Source organism: Mustela lutreola, chromosome 1 (genome assembly GCF_030435805.1).
Source record: "Mustela lutreola isolate mMusLut2 chromosome 1, mMusLut2.pri, whole genome shotgun sequence".
Taxonomy (NCBI): Eukaryota; Metazoa; Chordata; class Mammalia; order Carnivora; family Mustelidae; genus Mustela; species Mustela lutreola.
This window is the reverse complement of record NC_081290.1, coordinates 123,965,184-123,984,693: the sequence shown is the minus strand read 5'-3', so window position 1 is coordinate 123,984,693 and position 19,510 is coordinate 123,965,184. Positions and strand designations below refer to the sequence as shown.

Genomic DNA, 19,510 nt, shown 5'->3' with positions numbered 1-19,510 from the left:
CCTCACCAGAGCAGACTTCTAAAATTTCCAATTTTGTGCTCTGCTGCCCCTAGCACTTGGCAGTAGCTGGCTGACAGAGGCTCCCTCCCCCCAGGGTTTATCTTCCCACCTATCAGCTTAGACTCACTTTTTTGTACCTCCTACCTTGTGGAAAGTGGTTACTTTTCTGTTTCTAGAGTTGCAGTTACTCTTTTCTTGGATCTCTGGTTGAGTTTACAGGTGTTCAGAATGGTGTGATAGCTCTCTAGCTAAGTTCTTTGTGCCAGATGAAATAAAGGTGTCATACTCCTCTGCCATCTTGGACTCTCTCTCTCTTCTTCTTTCTCCAAATTGCCTTGGGTATGGTGGATATGTTAACATTATTAACTCTTCTAGTTAATGAGAATGACATATGCTTCCATTTATTTGAGTCATCTTCCAAATCTTTAGCCCATAACATTCACCCACCAACATGCACATATTTTTCCTTCCTTTTCCACCATGTGGCAGTATAGCAGATCTTTCTCATTCTTAGTTACTTTTATTCCTAGTTTTTTTTTTTTCTTGATGCAATTGTCAATGGCATTTATTATTTTTTTTTCTTTGTGAAAGTTTGTCATCAGTATATAGAAATTTAGAAATACAAGTTGGGACACTTGGGTGGCTCCGTTGGTTAAGTGTCTGCCTTCAGGTCAGGTCTTGATACTGGGGTTCTGGGAATGAGTCCGGCATTGGGCTCTCTGCTCAGCAGAGAGTCTGATTTTCTCTGACTCTCTGCTGCTTCTTCTGCTTGTACTCTGTCTCTCTCTATCTCTGTCTCTCTCGGTGTGAAATAAATACATTCTTTAAAAAAAAGAGATGTGACATGTCTCCATATATTGACTTTGTATCCTGCAGCTTTACTGAATTTGTTTATCCTGATGTATTCAAATTTATTTGTTAATAAGAAAATTTATTTTTTTTTTGTGGACTCTTTAGGGATTTCTACATATAGTATCATGTTATCTGCAAATAGTGACCATTTTCTTTTCCTATTTAGATTTTATATCTCTTTGTTTGTTTGTTTGTTTTTTAAAATAGTTCAGCTAGGGCTTTTGATATGATAATCATTGAAACTGGAAAGAGTGGGCATCTCTATCTTGTTCTTTCTGGTAGTGGGAAAGTTTTTAGCATTTCCCCCTCAAGTATAATGTCAATTGTGGAATTTTCATACAGGGTCTTTGGTTGAGGTATGTTCCATCAATACCCAGATGGTTTAGAGTCTTTACCATAAATGCATATTGAATCTTGTCAAGTGTTCTTTCTGCATTTATTGTAAGAATCCTAGGATTTTTATCTTTTGTTTTGTTTAAGGTGATGTTTGCTATTGGTGGATGTGCATATGCAGAATCATCCTTGCATCCCTGGAATAAATCCCACTGGATCATGTTGTGTGATTCTCCAGATGTATTGTTGAATTAATGTTGCCAATAATTTGTTGAGGATTTTTGCATCTCTGCTCATGAGGGATATTGGCCTTTCCTTTTCTTGTAGCATCATTGTCTTGTTTTGGTAGAAGGCTAATGCTGCCTTCATAAAATAAGTTTGGATGTATGCCCTTCTCTCCTTTTTAAAAATCAGTTTGGGAAGGGTTCATATTAATTCTTCTATGGTTCAACTCCTCAGTGAAACTGTCTGGGCTTGGACATTTGTTTCTTGGGAGGATTTGACTATCGAATCAATCCTTTTCCTAGTGATCAGTCTGATCAGATTTATTTCCCTTCACACTTCATTCTAGATTATTTTTAGGAACTTATCCATTTCTTCTAGTCTGTCCAAGGTGTTGGCCTCTACTTGCTCATAGTATTCTTTAACAATATTTTGTATTTTTTTGATATTTATTGTAATAGCTCACCTTTCTTTCTTTCTTTTTTTCTTTCTTTCTTTTTTTAGCGTAAGAGTATTCATTGTTTTTGCACCACACCCAGTGGCTTTTTTTTTTTTTTAAGTTTTTCACATTTATAATTTAAGTTCAGTTAGCCAAAGTATAGCTTTTGAGGTAATGGTCAATGATTCATTAGTGGCATATAACACCCAGGGTTCATCACCACATGTCCCCTCCTTAATACCCATCACCCAACTACTCTGCCCCCCAACCTACCTCTCCTTTTTGACAAAGTACAGCATCCTTTCCTGATCAAAACTCTTCAAGGTGTAGGGATAGAGGGTACATACCTCAATATCATCAAAGCCATCTATGGAAAACCCACAGTGAATATCATTTTCAATGGAGAAAAACTGAAAGCTTTTCCGCTAAGGTCAGGAACATGGCAGGGATGTCCATATCACCATTGCTATTCGACATAGTACTAGAAGTCCTAGTCTCAGCAATCAGACAACAAAAAGAAATTAAAGGCATCCAAATTGTCAAAGAAGAGGTCAAACTATCACTCTTTGCAGATGATATGATAATTTATGTCGAAAACCCAAAAGACTCCACTCCAAATCTGCTAAAACTTGTACAGGAATTCAGTAAAGTGTCAGGATATAAAATCAGTGCATTTCTATACAGAAATTTCTATATAGAAATCAGTTGCATTTCTATACACCAACAACAAGACAGAAGAAAGAAAAATTAAGGAGTCAATCCCATTTATAATTGCTCCCCAAACAGTAAGATACCTAGGAATAAACCTAACCAAAGAGAGAAAGAATCTGTACTTAGAAAACTATAATGTACTCATGAAAGAAATTGAGGAGGACACAAAGAAATGGAAAAATGTTCCATGCTCATGGATTGAAAGAACAAATATTGTGAAAATGTCTATGCTACCTAAAGCAATCTATGCATTTAATGCAATTCCTATTAAAATACCATCAATTTTTTCCCCCAAAGAAATGGAACAACTGTCAGTTGTCTTTTGGTTTTGTTGATTGTTTTCTTTGCTGTGCAAAAGTTTTGATCTTGAGGAAGTCCCTAAAATTTATACGGAACCAGAAAAGATCTCGAATAGCCAGAGGGCTGTTGAAAAAGAAAGCCAAAGTTGGTGGCATCACAATTCCAGACTTCAAGCTCTATTACAGAGCTGTCATCATCAAGACAATATGGTAGTGGCAGAAAAACAGACACATAGGTCAATGGAACAGAATAGAGAGCCCAGAAATAGACCCTCAAATCTACGGTCAACTAATTTTTGACAAAGCAGGAAAGACTGTCCAATGGAAAAAAGACAGTCTCTTCAACAAATGGTGTTGGGAAAATTGGACAGCCACATGTAGAAAAATGAAACTGTACCATTTCCTTACACCACACACGAAAATAGACTCAAAATGGATGAAGAACCTCAATGTGAGAAAGAAATCCATTAAAATCCTTGAGGAGAACACAGGCAGCAACCTCTTTAACCTCAGCCGCAGCAACTTCTTCCTAGGAACAGCGTCAAAGGCAAGGGAAGCAAGGGTAAAAGTGAATTATTGGGACTTCATCAAGATCAAAACTTTTGCACAGCAAAGGAAACAATCAACAAAGCCAAAAGACAACTGACAGAATGGGAGGAGATATTTGCAAACAACATATCAGATAGAGGGCTAGTATCCAAAATCTATAAAGAACTTATCAAACTCAACACCCAAAGAACAAATGATCCAGTCAAGAAATGGGCAGAGGACATGAACAGATGTTTCTGAAAAGAAGACATCCAGATGGCCAACAGACACATGAAAAAGTGCTCCATATCACTCAGCATCAGGAAAATACAAATCAAAACCACAACGAGATACCACCTCACACCAGTCAAAATGGCTAAAATTAACAAGTCAGAAAACGATGGATGCTGGTGAGGATGCAGAGAAAGGGGAACCCTCCTACACTGTTGTGGGGAATGCACGCTGGTGCAGCCCTAGAAAACAGCATGGAGATTTCTCAAAAAGTTGAAAATAGAGCTACCCTATAACCCAGGAATTGCACTACTGGCTATTTCCCCTAAAGATACAAATGTAGTGATCCGAAGGGGCACGGGCACCTGAATGTTTACAGCAGCAATGTCCACAATAGCCAAGCCATGGAAAGAACCTAGATGTCCACCAACAGATGAATGGATAAAGAAGAGGTGGGATATATATAATGGAATACTATGCAGCCATCAAAAGAAATGAAATCTTGCCATTTGCAATGATATGGATGGAATTTGAGGGTATTATGCTGAGCGAAATCAGTCAATCAGAGAAAGACAATTATCATGTAATCTTCCTGATATGAGGAATTTGAGAGGCAAAGTGAGGGGCTTGGGGGGTAAGGAAGGCAAAAATGAAATAAGATGGGATTGGGAGGGAGACAAATCATAAGAGACTCTTAATCTCATGAAACAAACTGAGATTTGCCAAGGGGAGAGGGGTAGGGAGAGGGTGGCAGAGTTATGGACATTGGGGAAGGTATGTGTTATATTGAGTGCTGTGAAGTGTGTAAGCCTGATGATTCACAGACCTGTACCTCTGGGGCTAATAATACATTATATGTTAATAAAAATTAAAAAAAATAAATGAGAGATAATAAAAATGGAAAAAATTAAAAAAAATAATGAAAAATTGAATTGCTCTGTGACTCTTCTCCCAGATGAATTCACTGGGTCTGTCTTTCTGGTGTTAGCTAAAAGCATCTTCTCAGTGGACTTCCTTAATAGGCCTCTCTAAATAGAATGACTCTCTTAGCCCTTAGCCTGCATTCATTCCGTCCTATCACTGATCCATTGATTATAACCCACACTCTTTGCAAGCTCCCAGGTGGGAGTAGAGCTATACATTTGCATGAAGTAGATAATCCATAAATATTTATTAATTCAACAAGTATGGCTTTCTTTTTAATAAAAAATATCCATGTTTTATCAGTGAATTTTTTTCCATATCAGAATATATTTGGAGAAAGCTATTGCTCCATAAATATATCTCTCTCAAGGCTGTGACTTTATTATGTCCTGTGTCATGTTTCCCTGAGTTAGCTGGAGTGCTCATGACCCATGTATGAACCTCAGCTTCAAACTTTAGGGGTTAGTTCTGTGAAGCTGCTGGGGGCATTTGGGAGTTTGCCCTGCTGGACACCACCATGTCATCTGGGGCCGGATGTGACGTGAGCACCCCTCTTTCCCTAGCTTTTTCCATCTTCCTCTACCCTCTGTCAGCATGTGGGTTTCCCACCAGCCATATGTTTGCAGACAAACTCTGAGATGGCCTATGGCTTGGGTCTCCATTGACTACATGGAGTCTCATTATAACCAATGTCAGAGCTTTCTATGACTCTGACATGACCTTTGTTCCAAGAATATGCCCCATGAAGAATCCCATGAGTGTCTGGGAGTCCAGGAAAGATAAATGGGTGATTGCAGCTCTAGCTAAAGCCACTCTGGGGATCATGCTGTAGACCATCACACATCTCAGTCTGGCCCTTTTGCTGATTTCCAATATGACCTAGGAGAGTCACTTCCTCGGAGCTTGAAGTTCATCATTTCTAAAATGAGAAAATGTTTTTAGATTAATTGATTCATTCAAGAACTAGGAAGTTCTGGGCAGTCTCCAAGATGGATTCTATCTCAGGAGTTCTGACTTCCATTGTCCCCACTCCTATTGAGTTCCCCCACTGGACACAATAGCTGTTCCATGGAAGTTCCCCAGGGCAACACTGGAGTAGCAAGTGTCTTCAGGATGTACACTCATGTCATCTGATGTGGTTGAGGGACCATGAGCGATTCTGAACCCAAACCAAGGTTTTGGATGTGCTGTCTTACTTGCACAAAAATAGCAGTGCCTGGATCAGGCCTTCACTGAAATAGCTTAACTGGCTTAGTGAGGACCTTGCCCAGGACACTAGCCCCATGATGACACTGTGAGGGCACTGAGAGTCCACAGTTAAGTCATGCAATGCAACAGGTGATTCTACATCAGGGTAGATGTTGCAAGGTATAGTTTCACAGCATACATGACAAAAAAAATTTAAATGACAGAATAGTTAGTAGTTAAACGTATTCTGTACTATGGCAATGATGAGAAAAGTGAACAGTGGGGTCAGGAAAGGGGATAGGAGTTCTAAGAAGCAGGCTGGAATCCTCAGGAGGTAGGGAGTTTTTCATGGGGGAAGGGACCAGGAGGCTTGTCACGGGTTACAACAGTGCAGCATCGAGGTGTGCTCTCTGCCTAACCCATGACCCCCAGGGGCATTGGGGACATTCTAGCTCCAGACTGAAATTGCCATGAGCCAAGTGTTCATGGTATGTCTTTGTTCCTGGGTGTGGCTCTTTCTCTGCTTCTGGAGGCTATTGATTCTCCTTTGTTTTCCTCTGAGCTGCACTATTTTGTGTAGATTCAGTGCTGCTAGTTGACATAAATTCTTCCTGAAAAGACGTGAAATAGAATTCATCCTTGTTTCCTAAATAGACCTGAATAGATTCGATAGTAATAGCCTTTTGGCCTTCATCTGCTAGCCAACTCCAAGATTTTAGAAAACATCTTCTATTCTTAACAGGCTGAAATAAGTAGTTTGGTTTTTAAAAAAAAATCATCAAAGTCACACTTTTCATAATCTATACAATAATCTGTAAACATTGAACAAGATTTGACAGGATAAAGGAGGATTTGGCTTTGCAGGGCAGTTTGGGGCAATGTTTACTCACTGTTGCCCCCGTGTGGCCACTCTCCAGATAGCACGTTGCTGAATGTGTTCTGATTTACCAGATTCAAGGGAGAATAAGACAGAAGAAGGTTGGTCCCTGAATTCCTTAGCTCCTAAAAACCATGCTCTAATTTATGAGCAATATTCTAAATCGAGTATGTCTTAACTAAGAGATTAGGGTTAGGGTCAGGGTCAAGTTACATACATTAACTATGGACAGATTATGTACGTCAATCTTAACTGCTTAAGGTGTTTTTAAAAAATAAAATGGGAGAGGATGTAGTCACCAAGGCACTGAGGACATTACTTGTACCAGGAAATAGGTAACTAGACATAATTATTGTTTCATCTTAGCTGAGGACCAGGAGCTGGTCCTACAGGTACTTGGCATGTAGCATTTACGGCCACCAGGCTATCTCCTCCTGACACCCACACCTATCTCAGCACATCCTCTGCTCTGCTCAAGGGCAGCAAACGGACAGACTAGGTGCAGGTATGACTCCATCCTGTTAGGCATGACTTACTTCCAGCACGTAGAGAAGTGGGCCCGCTCACATGTGTATTATGCATTCTTTTGGTTCCTTGCTCTCTGCCTCCTCTTTCTGTCACTGTGGTCCTGAACCTTTAGCTCCTGTGAGAACTTGGGTTTGCAGATTTCTGTTGACATTTTGAGGTGTAGATCTGTGTTGCCTTTGTTCCCTGTCCTTGGGTCAGAGATAAAGGTGGGAAAAATCATCATACTCTGAAAGGAGCAAAAAGAAATATCAAGTGTGCTCTGCCCCCAGCACCTCAGGCTTGAAAGAAATGGCAAACTACGTACTTTGTGTTCTACACACTCAGCTTTAGGGACTCACAAATGCATGTGAAGTGAAATTGTACTGAAAGAAATTTCATTAGTGAACTTTCGCTTTGCAGAAGACAGTTTAGGGACACCGTCCCTCACCTGCCCTGTCATTTCCAGTCTGGCCAATGCCCAGTCACACTGACATGTGTAGCCACACAAGGGCACAACTGTAACATCCTTCTGGAGCACTTCTGGTTCCCCTGCTCCCTGGTCTGGCCAATCCTGCACACCCCATCTTTCTGAGCATCCCTTCTAGTGGCATAATTATGATCACCCTCCTGGAACATTCCCAGTCTCCCTACCCCCAGGTCTGGCCAAACCTGCACACCCCCCCGTCCTCCTGTAACAAGTGGCATTTGTCACACAAGGCTGTCATTTGTTGTCTCTCTGTCTGTATTTCCTTCTTGGAGTAGATCTCTTTCACAGATGCCTGGCTGGATGACAGGTGGATGAATGGTTATGGGATCTTATGTCCTGGAACAGCAGGTGTCCTTCAAAATCCTGATGGGCAGGGGGAGTCTCTGTTCCTCTCTGTGCCCCCAGCATTGGTGGAACATAGTGCCTAGGACAAGGGATTTGGAAGTCCTCCCAGGTGAAGTTTATTCTATGAAGGTGGATTCCTTCTGAGACCATTATGGAAACACATTGCATGGCTGTTTCTGTGGGACAGAAAGCATACTACTGTGTTGTGTTCTACTTGCACACTGTGGCTAACAAAGAGAAAACACACGCTCACACTCACAAGTTCACACTTACACCTCCGTTTCTGAGCATTACTACCATGTAAACTAAACTGAATTCCCATTAGGCCGCAGGCATGTAGACGTGCCATTCAAGGCATAAATAGAGGAGGATGGATATGGAGTTCAGACTAAAAGGATGGAAGTCCTCACCTCTGGAAGTGAAATCAGATTTTACCCAGAAGGTGTACATTCTACTCAAAAAAGTGACATGATCCTAGGATCTTTGAGACCATGGATCGGCACAGACTTTTCTGTAAAGTCTTCTGTAAAGATTTTCTGTTAGGTGTTGCAGTCCATGTGGTGTCTCTGACAATGACTCCACTCTTCCACTGTGGCTCGAAAGTGGCCACAGACCGTCCATAACTAAAATTCCAGCCACACTTGATTGACAGAACACAGGGGGAGGTCCCATTTGGTCCATGGGTGGTAGTTTCCTACATCCCAGATCTGCAACGTGATGGACGATGGTGGAGAGGACTCTTCTTTTCCAAAGGTAGAGTGGGAGTATACTTTTCCAGTGGCAGATTGGGAATACACTGGGATCTATCCTGCCTGACCCTGGCCCCACCACTTGAAAGGAAAAAAAGACGATGGTGAGATTGGCCAATAATTAAGGCCTCAGGAATTCTCCCATCTCTCTCTGGAGGCCTCGAGCTTCCCACAAAATGTTTGTCTGTGGTTGAATTCCATGTAAGTATTGTTTGGCTGAGTATGTCCTCATTGCCTGGTGGGTATATTTTACAGGTCATATATCACACAGATGGTCATCTTCTTCGGGCCAAGACCATGAGCACATTTAGGGTTCTCCTGAGTTAGTGGAGGATCTAGCATATGCTTCATTGGCTTCATCTAGCAGGACCTTCATAATGAGTCTGACAGCCCTCAGCAATGTTATAGAGAACCTGGCTTCCTGGGCCCTCTGTGGCACTGGCATGGGCCTGGCCTAGGCCACTTCAGCAGTTGTAATGGAAAAACCCCTGGCCTGGGAGGTCCACCCCATGCTTGGCTCTGCAGGCTGAGACCCGAGGTTCCTCCCACCTCATTGGCTGGAACCAGGTCACATGGCCAAGGATGAACCAATCCCTGGAGCCAGGGAGTGGCACTGTGGAATTTATTAGGACCTCTGTTGTAATGACTTTTCTAATGGCTGTGGTGGCAAGCTCTTCTGCGATGCATCTATTTATTAGTAAAACAAATATTAATTTCTGATGTAAGTGGATCTAAGGGTGCGGGCTTAGCACCTAGCACCTCAGTACTACTATTCTATTCTGAAGAGAAAATGGCTGAGAATGAGCAAAGTGGATGGAAACTGGTCTGGAGTGCACAAGGGAAGGGTGTGTGTGTGTGTAGGGGGTTGGAGAAAATAGCTCTGGCCAAGGTGAATCTCCAACTTATCTAGGTTCAAGAAGGTGAAGGGAATCCATGGCATTTCACTGTCCATCATTTTGCAGATGAAGAATATGCCTTTTGCATGCAGTATGGCAAGACTTTTTCCAAGTATTCTCTAGTTGGTATAGAAGTCAGGGAGAGCAGCACCCTCCACCTGCTAGGATAGGTGTGAGAGGCTGGGTGCTCTCAAGAAGGTGTTTGGCTTTCATAGGGCTCACTGTGAGCCTGCACACAGAACTGATGAGGACAGTTCACAGTTTTGTTCTGAGGATGGAGTATTCGAAGAATGCAGTGCCCCGTGTAATCCTGGGAAGGGGACAGATCTGGAGTCCACTGTAGAGTTACTTTGTGGGAGTGGTGGTGATCTGCAGCATCCACTTCATGAAATGTCTGTCCTTTATTGAGTTCTGGGTGTGGTTTCTGTGACTTTGTCCTAATGGCTGGGATTTCCAAGGAGTGGGGTTTTTTTGACTTCGCTAAGAATTGGTTCACCGAGAGTGGGCAAGTCCTGTTCTGCTGCTGAGAAGTGTGTCTCTAATGGTTGGAGTGTATATTATAAGTCTAGAGATTAATGGTGAGGTGGCTACAGTGGTCAGCAGGCTATTATTGATGATTTTTATGGGTGAATTCCATAGGATGAGAGTTAGATCTTATGGCTAGGGATCCTCATTAAGTGCCCATCAAGTATGCTTTTTCTGAGTTTCATATTTGATATCTTTTTTATTGCTTCTAATAGCCCTCCTTGTACTTAGTATTCCAATGAGCAGTGCATTACAACATTGCCTCCATTTTACCTGTGTAGATGAGGATTTGAGAAAAGAAAATGTCAGTGATTCCACAAATTATCCACTGGAACAGCCAAATAATAAAATTTTATTTTTGACACAAAGTAGGAAGTATCCTGCTGTGATTCTCAGTTTAAATCAGGCGAGGGGGCCCTCTTTCAGTACTGGTAATGAGTGCCATAGACCTTTCTAGAGAACATTATCAGAATCTATTGGAACTTGGTCTTTGTTATTGTGGAAGAATCAGGAGTAGACCAATATTTGTCTCCTCTTTTATTTTCCATGAACAATTCCACAATATGTGTGCCCTGGGTCTCTTAGCTGTGTTTGTGGGCACGCGGATTTGGTTCCTGGGGCTCCTCAGACAGTCTGCAGTCAGGGAGCTGCCGCCCACCTAGGTTCTTGTGCTCCCCACCCCCCAGCGCCGCAGGGTCCTTCCTGTGTCCACACACACTTCAGGGTTGGTCCGAAGTCTGGAAGTTTGGGAGAAACAGCGCAGCTTTGGGGACAGTAAGTATTTTCCCAGTGTCAGTTCTTCCCTGAGCACAGTGTCTTCCCAGACATCACGGGTGTCTCCCTCCATGTCTGTCATCAGTGTCTCACAGCTGTCAGAAGACAGGTCTGTCACCTCCTTTGTTCAGGGGACTCTTAGGTATCTTATTCTTTTGGATGCAGTAGTAAATGAGATTATTCTCCATAGTCTCTTTCTGATGGTTCCTTCAGAACAGGTAGAAATGCAATTAATTTGTGTACATTGATTTTGTTCCTTGCAAGTTTCTTGAATTTATTAGTTCTGTTCACCCTAAACTCAAGCTCCCAGGTATTTGGCCAGCAAAATGGGTTTATTTGGGCATAGCAGAGAATGGCAATCTGGGATGAGCAAGCTATGGTCAAATCACAGGCAAGTGTAAGAAACAAAGGAGAGGAACATTATTTCATGGAGAAGGAGGAAGAAGTTGAGAGGGTTACTTGGAGGGAAAGCCCACTGGAGAAAGGCAGGGGTTCAGGGTGATGGAGGATTCTCACCGGCTGAGCTGTGGGGATGGTGGATGTCTTGTATCTGTGCCCTCCAGCATCCCTTGTAGGGCCTGGAATGGGTGAGTCTTTCCTGTGGGGGATTGTAATGTGGGGTCTGTAATGGGCACTGAGAGGCAGGCACCCCTTCAGCCTCTCCTTCTGGCATCCCCAGTGCACTTTACTGAGGCTTCCCTTCATGCTTTTTCACAGTTCTACTCAGGTTGTGGTGGAGTGTTGTGGGGAATTGGAATTCCAAATCCCATTGCTTCTACTGCACCCAAGACACAGGAGCGCCCGATTTAATCCTCCCATGAGTCTCTTGCTAACGTGTGGCTTCCTCCAAGGGTGAGTGGCCTTTCCATGGTGGGTGAACTGGATCTGGGAGGGCTTGGCCTCCATCCTGAAGTCTGATGTCCTCTCTGCTTTTGTGATGTGGTGCTAACATGGATGTTTGGAAGAGTCATTTCCTCTGCAATGATTTCAAATCTGTAGTAACTTGTCACTGGAGCACAAATACACTTTATCTCCACACTTAGACTCCCCAGGTGTCATTTCTTTACCACATTTGCCACTTCACAAGGGCTACTTTGGTGCATTTTATACCAAACAGGGACACTGTCCTGTGGAACCACCACATAACTTCAAGTGAGGAAATCATGATGGTTTCCATATTTGAACCCAGACCACAGGTCCATTTCAGCTGACACCACCTGCCCAATGGTCTGAAATGTCTTATCCATTGGAATCCAGTTTTCTTCTTCTGGAACTTCTTCCAGGACTTTCCCTTATTTGGGTAAACTTGATGGACTTAAGGAGCACAGATGGCTCCAATCTGAGTGGTATTTCTATATGGCTTATGTCACTGGGGCTGTTTTCATTGTCCCTCCATGTTGTGACATGCATCAGTCCTTCATTCACTTTTCACAGTGACTAAACATAAGAACATTGACCCTTTAAAACATTTCAGGTACACAATTCTCTGGCCTTAGCTGAGTTCCCATGGTTGTACATCATTCTCCAGAATTTTCTCATTCTCCCTGAGGGAGCCTGAATTCATGAAACCCCAACTCCCCATTGTCTTTTCCCCTCTGCCCCCTGCAGCCACATTTAGCTTTGTGTCCCAGACACCCCATCCAAGTGGAATCATACAGTATCTGTCCTTCCGTGACTGGCTGATTTCACTGAGCATAATGACTTCCAGGTTCAACCCGTGTTGTAGCCTGTATCAGAACTCCCTTTGTTTTTAAGGCTGAATCATATTCCATAGTGTATAAACCACATTTTGTTTATCCATTCATCTGTTGGTGGACACTTGTAGCTTCCACCTTTTGGCTGTTGTGAGAAATGCTGCTCTGAATATGGGTACTTTTACTCTCAGTTTTTGGGGGCATATAGGCTGCAATGGAATTCTGTGTTTAATATTTTAAGGAACCACCATATTTTTTCCACACAAATGAACCATTTTATTTCATTGCTTCAAAGGGCAGAACAAGATAGCCATTTATGGATCTACCTCATTTTGTTTATCTTTTCCCCATGGATGGACATTTGCATAATTTCTGGTTTTTGCCTATCATGAACACTACTGCTATGAATATTCCTGTACATTTTTATTTGTTTGTTTGTTTGAACCAGTGTTTTTAATTTGGGGGGTATATATCTAGGACTACAGTTGTTGAACTATATGGTAATTCTCTGATCTATTTGAGTAAATGCCATACTATTTTTTATGCAGACTGCACCATTTTTCATAAGCAAGGTTTAAGGGTTTCAGTTTCTCAACATTCTTTTGTTATTTTTAGTTTTCTTGGTCAGTGATTCTACTTGTGTAAAAGGACAGGTAATTGGTTTAAATCTTCATTTCCATAAAGACTAATGAATAGATGTTAAACATTAGTTCATTAGTTTAACTAATGTTTAACATCTATTCATGTGCTAGTCACCATTTGTATGATTTCTCTGGAGAATGGTCTATCCAAGTTCTTCGTTCATTTTAAAGATGGGGATGTCTTTTTGATGATTTGTAGAAGCTCTTTACATATTCTGAGCAACAGACTCTTATTAGAAAGATAATGTACAAATATTTCCTTCCATTCTGGGGGCTGTCTTTTTACTTTCTGGATAGTATCTTCTTTTTTAAAAATTAATTAATTACTTTATTTTTTAATAAACATATAACATATTTTTATCCCCAGGGGTATGGGTCTGTGAATCACCAGGTTTACACATCATAGCACTCATTGTAGCACATACCCTCCCCAATGTCCATATCCCCACCACCCTCTTCCGTCCCTCCTCCCCCCAGCAACCCTCAGTCTGTTTTTTGAGATTGAGTCTTTTATGGTTTGTCTCCCTCCCAATCCCATCTTCTTTAATTTTTTTCTTTTCCTACCCCCCCAACTCCCCAACACTGCATCTCCACTTCCTCATATCAGGGAGATCATATGATAGTTGTCTTTCTCCGAGTGACTTATTTTGCTAAGCATAATACCCTCTAGTTCCATGTCATTGCAAATGGCAAGATTTCATTTCTTTTGATGACTGCATAGTATTCCATTGTGTATACAGACCACATCTTCTTTTGGATAGTGTCTTCTGATGTACACATATTTTTACTTTTTTTTTTTTTACATTTCTTTTTTAAGAGTGAGAGAGAGTGTGCAAGTGGACAAGGGCAGAGGGAGGAGGAAAGAGAATCTTAAGCAGGCGCCATACTCAGTGTGGAGCCTGGCATGGGGCTCAATCTCATGACCCTGAATATGGGTACTTCTACTCTCAGTTCTTGGGGGGCATATAGGCTGTAGTGGAATTCTGTGTTTAATATTTTAAACACATGATCATGAATGATCCAGGATTAAGAGTCAAATGGTAAACCAACTGAGCCACCCAGGCACCTGGGACAGATTTTTAATTTTGAGGATATTATTTTATCAATTTTTTTCTTTCCCTTCTTATGCTTTGGTGTCAGATCTAAAAGCATTGCTAAATCCAAGGTTATGAAGATTTATCTCTATTTGTTTCTTCTAGAGTTTATAATTTCACCTCTTACATTTAAGCCTTTAGCTTATTTTGAGTTAAGGTTTCTATGTGGTGTAAGGTAAGAGTCCAGTTCCATTCCTCTGTACATGGATAGCTGACTGTCTAGCATCCTTTGTTGAAAAGACCATTCTGTCCCCCCCCAGTGTAATGTTGTGTACCCTTGTCAAAATTCAGTGGACCATAGATGAAGGGGTTTATTTCTGAGCTCTCAGTTAAATTCCACTGATCTGTATGCATTCTTTACTTTTTAAATTATTTGTTTATTTTAAATTTCTTTTCAGTGTTACAGAATTTATTGTTTATGCACCACACCTAGTGCTCCATGCAATATGTGCACTCCACAATACCCACCACCAGGCTCACCCAACCTCCCACCCCCATCACCTCCAAAACCCTCTGTTATTTCCTCAGAATCAACAGTCTCTCATGGCTTGTCTTCCCCACCGATTTGCCCCAACTCCCTTCTCCTTTCCATCTCCCCATGTCCTCCGTGTTATTCCTTGTGCTCCACAAATAAGCAAAACCATATGATAAATGACTCTTGTGCTTGACTTATTTCACTCACCCTAATCTCCTTCAGTCCTGTCCATGTTGATACAAAATTTGGGTATTCATCCTTTCTGATGGAGGCTTAATATCCCATTGTATATATGGAAAACATCTTCTTTGTCCATTCATCCATTGAAGGGCATCTTGGTTCTTTCCACAGTTTGGCAACCGTGGCCATTGCTGTATGAACACTGGGGGTACAGATGGCCTTTCTTTTCACTACATCTGTATCTTTGGGGTTAATACCCAGTAGTGCAATTGCAGGATCATAGGGTAGCTCTATTTTTAATTTCTTTTTTTTTCCTATTTTTAATTTCTTAAGGAATCTCCACACTCACTGTTTTCCAAAGTGGCTGCACCAACTCCCATTCCCACCAACAGTGTAACAAGGTTCCCCTTTCTCCACATCCTCTCCAATACTTGTTGTTTATGGTCTTGTTAATTTTGGCCATTCTAACTGGTGTAAGGTGGTATCTCAATGTGGTTTTGATTTGAATCTCCCTGATGGCTAGTGATGATGAATATTTTTCATGTCTCTGTTAGCCATTTGTATGTCTTTGGAGAAGTGTCTGTTCATGTCTTCCACCCATTTTTTTGACATGATTATCTGTTTTGTATGTGTTGAGTTTGAGAAGTTCTTTATAGATATTGGATATCAGCTCTTTGTCTGTATTGTCATTTGTGAATATCTTCTCCCATTCTGTGTGATGCTTCTTTGTTTTGTTGACTGTTTCTTTTGCTGTGCACAAGATTTTTATGTTGATGAAGTCCCAAAAGTTCATTTTCACTTTTGTTTCCTTTGCCTTTGGAGATATATCTTGAAAAAAGTTGCTATTGCGGATGTCAAACAGGTTACTGCCTATGTTCTCCTCTAGGTTTCTGATGGATTCCTGCCTCACGTTGAGGTCTTTTATCCATTTCGTGTTTCTTTGTGTATGGTGTAAGAGAATGGTCGAGTTTCATTCTTCTACACATAGCTGTCCAATTTCCCCAGCACCATTTGTTGAAGAGACTGTCTTTTTTCCCACTGTATATTTTTTCCTGCTTTGTTGAAGATTAGTTGACCGTAAAGTTACATACTTCTAAAAAAATTTTCTTTTATTTATTTAAAAATTCTTTTTGTAAATTTAAATTCAATTAATTAACATATAATGTATTATTTGTTTCAGGGTATATGCATGCATCCCTTTATGATAGTATCACAATGTTTTATTTACTGTTGCTTTGTATTAAGATTTGAACTTTGGAAGTGTGACCTCTCACCTTTGATTTTCTTTTTCAAAATGTTATGGCTATTTTGTGATCCCTTAAAATTCCATATGACTGTTATAATTAGCTTGTACACTTCTTCCCAAAGGCCTTTGTGAAATTTTTTGGGAACACATTGAATTTCCACATTGCTTTGTGTACTGTTGCCATCTTATCAATAGTATGTCTTTTCATCACTATGGTGTGTCTTCAGATTTATTTAGGTTTCCCTTACTTTCTTTCAACAATGTTTTATAATTTTTTGTGTACAAGATGTACACCTTGATTACATCTATTCCTAAGTATTTCACCAATGTTGATGTTCCCTAAAATGGAATTGTTTTCTTAAATTCCTTTTTTGATGATTCATTGCTAGTGTATACAAATAAGAGAGATTTTTGTATATTGATATTTTGTCCTGTAACTTTGAGGAATTAGGGAACTAGCTGTAATCATTTTTTAAAAATTATTATTTAGGAAGATCTCTATATAAGATGATGTGCCATCTCTGGTTTCTGAATAGACCTAGTTCTACTGTTTCTTTTCACATGTGGATTCCTTATTTCTTGCCTTATTGTTCTGGATAGAACTTTCAGTACAATACTGGGCAAGAAGTGAAAGCCAGCATAATGGACTTGCTTGTGATTTCAGAGTACATCTGTCAGTCCTCAAAATTGAGCATGTTTGACTAGAGTTAGGGCTTAGGGTTAGGGTCTCCCTGTAATCTGCTGTACAGAGCCCATTCTTCTCCAGTAACCAGCCGAGTGATCTTTTCAGAGCATAACCTTTGAGCCTCTCTGTGATCTGCTCCCCAGCTGCCTGTCCTAGCCTTCCTCTCCACCCTATCCCCCCAACCCTCATGGGCCTCCCAGGTGTGTGTGGTCATCCACATGTGCCTTGGGTCTGACTCCAGACCTTTACATCCTCTCTGCCCTCTGCCAGGAGCACTCTTCTCTCCCCCTGCTTCGTGTTTGGCTTGTTCCCCTGTTGGCTAGACCTGGACTTGTCCCCTGACTTATGTCTGCCAGTTGTGTGTGGTCTTGTCCCTTATTTAAATGTAATGCCCACTTTCCCTGTGTGAGCGATTTACTAAGCTGCCAGGTATGGGGCAGGCATAAGCAAGTAGCCTGAGTGCCTGTGTGAAAAAACCCAGTCTCAGGGCACCTGGGTGGCTTAGTCATTAAGCATCTGGTTTGGCTCAGGTCATGATCCTGGGGTCCTGGGATTAAACTCCACCATGTTGGGTTACCTGCTCAGCGGGGAGCATGTTTCTTCCTCTCCCACTCCCCCTGCTTGTGTTCCCTCCCTAGCTGTCTCTATCTCTCTGTCATATAAATAAATAAATAAATAAATAAATAAATAAATAAATAAAACCTTAAAAAATCAGTCTCAGAGGGGTTCCACCACGCTTGCTGACAATGGGGAAGCTGCTGTCCCCTCAGGTAGTCCCCTCAGAGAGACAAGACTTCCAACTTCTCAGAGCCCGGGAGATGTAGACCTGGACTTGGAAGCTTACACTCTTGGATTCATGGCTGGGGTCTAAGCAAGTCCTCTCTTCTTCCAGCATTCCTCTTTCCCCTTCTCTGGAGATGGGCTGGACCTAATTCCTGACCTGGGGGAGTTTGAGGGTGACTGCTTCTAGGAATAGCAGTGGTTGACATACAGACTTTGTTAGCAAGAGGCCCAGTAGCCTTCAAGGGAGAAGCCTATGGGGGGTGGAGACAGCTCTGTGAGGGCCAGAGACAACCCACTCAAAGCAAAGTGGGGATAAAAGGCCAGTCTTGCTGATTCTAGCCAGCCTGTAGGCCATAGAAAAGAGGGTTTTACCCAAAGGTGCTACACTCCTGGCAGGTGAGGACAGGACCTGCAGGAGTTTGGCTGGGGAGGGTACCTGCAGGATTTGCCTAGGAGCTTGGCACAGGGGTAGTGTTTTTGACTCCAGAATACTGACTGTGGGGTTGATTTCCTAACTCTGAATCCTCAGGTTCCCCTTTGTATGATGGGGTCCTGATGGCCTCCATCTCAGGAAGCAGAGGTAGGGAGGTCCCATGAGCAGACTTGCTCAGGACAGGCTGGGAGAGTGGCTGTTGTTTAAAGCAGCCCATGTCCTGCCCCCTTGAAAAAAGTGTACACATCCATAGCCCCAAGCTCTGGCGTACTCCCGCCAGCCTCTGACATTGACCCTCCTCCCACCTTGTCCCTCATCCCTATAGATAGGTGGTCTTCCTGGAACTTTTCCTGCAGAGGCAAAGAAGCCCATCATGGTGGGACACAGGGTCACCTACTAAGTCATCACCAACCAGATGCCAGGCCCATGTGCCCCCCCTGGGAGGGCTGGAGGTCCTCTGGGGCCCCGAGGTCCCTGGAACTCCACCCTGGCAGGATGTGTACATGCAGCACATGGTAATGGTCAGCTGCTTCTGTGAGCAGTGCTTCCTCTGTGAGGTGGATGTGCTGGTGTGTACAGATATGGACATGAAGTTCTGCAACCATGTGGGCATGGAGATCCTGTTCCCCCTCTTTGGCACCCTGTACCTTAGTTCCTACCAGGTGTCCCATGAAGACTTCAGCTACCAGTGCTGGCCACAGTCCCAGGCCTGCATCCCCAAGTACCAGGGCAATATTTACTACATGGGACCTTTTTTGGAGGGTTGGTAGTGGAAGTTCACTGACTGACTTTGGCCTGTCACTAGGTGATGGGGGTCGACCTGGCTAATAGAATCAAGTTTGTGTGGCATGATGAGACTCACTTGAAAAGGTAACTCCTGGACCACAAGCCCACCAATGTGCTATCCCCGGAGGACCTGTGAGACCTGTGGCGACTGGGCTGCTCTCCCCACCCTTCATGAAGGGCTGCCCTCCCCAGCCCTTCACACAGCTGAGATTTGGGCCATGCCCAAGAATCATCAGGGCATCCGGGACTCATGAGGGGTTGTCCCAGGAGGACCTGTGGGACCCGTGGCTGCTGGGCTGTCCCCTGGAGGACCTGTGGGATCCATGGTGCCTGGGCTGCCCCCGCCCCCCCGCCCCCCGGCTTATGAAGAAGCTGAGATTCAGGCCATGCACAAGAATCAACAGGACATCTGGGACTCATGAGGGGCTGTCCCCGTCTCCATCAGGGGGTGCTTCCCCGAGCAGAGCTGTCAGAGCAAGTTCCTACTTCTGTCTCTTCAAGGGAGACCATGGAGCCCAGCCCCACCCACACAGGCATGCCCAGGGCCCCCAGCTGCACCCACACACAGGAGGCCTGCCTGGGGTAGCAATGTCCTCTCTTTGTTAT

At 42.7% G+C, this 19,510-nt stretch overlaps 1 pseudogene; it reads left to right on the top strand.

Annotated features, from left to right (window-relative positions):
- The window catches only part of LOC131824901 (histo-blood group ABO system transferase-like), a 32,436-nt pseudogene extending 13,534 nt beyond the window's left edge, over nt 1-18,902 (top strand).
- The last annotated feature ends 608 nt before the right edge of the window (nt 18,903-19,510 follow it).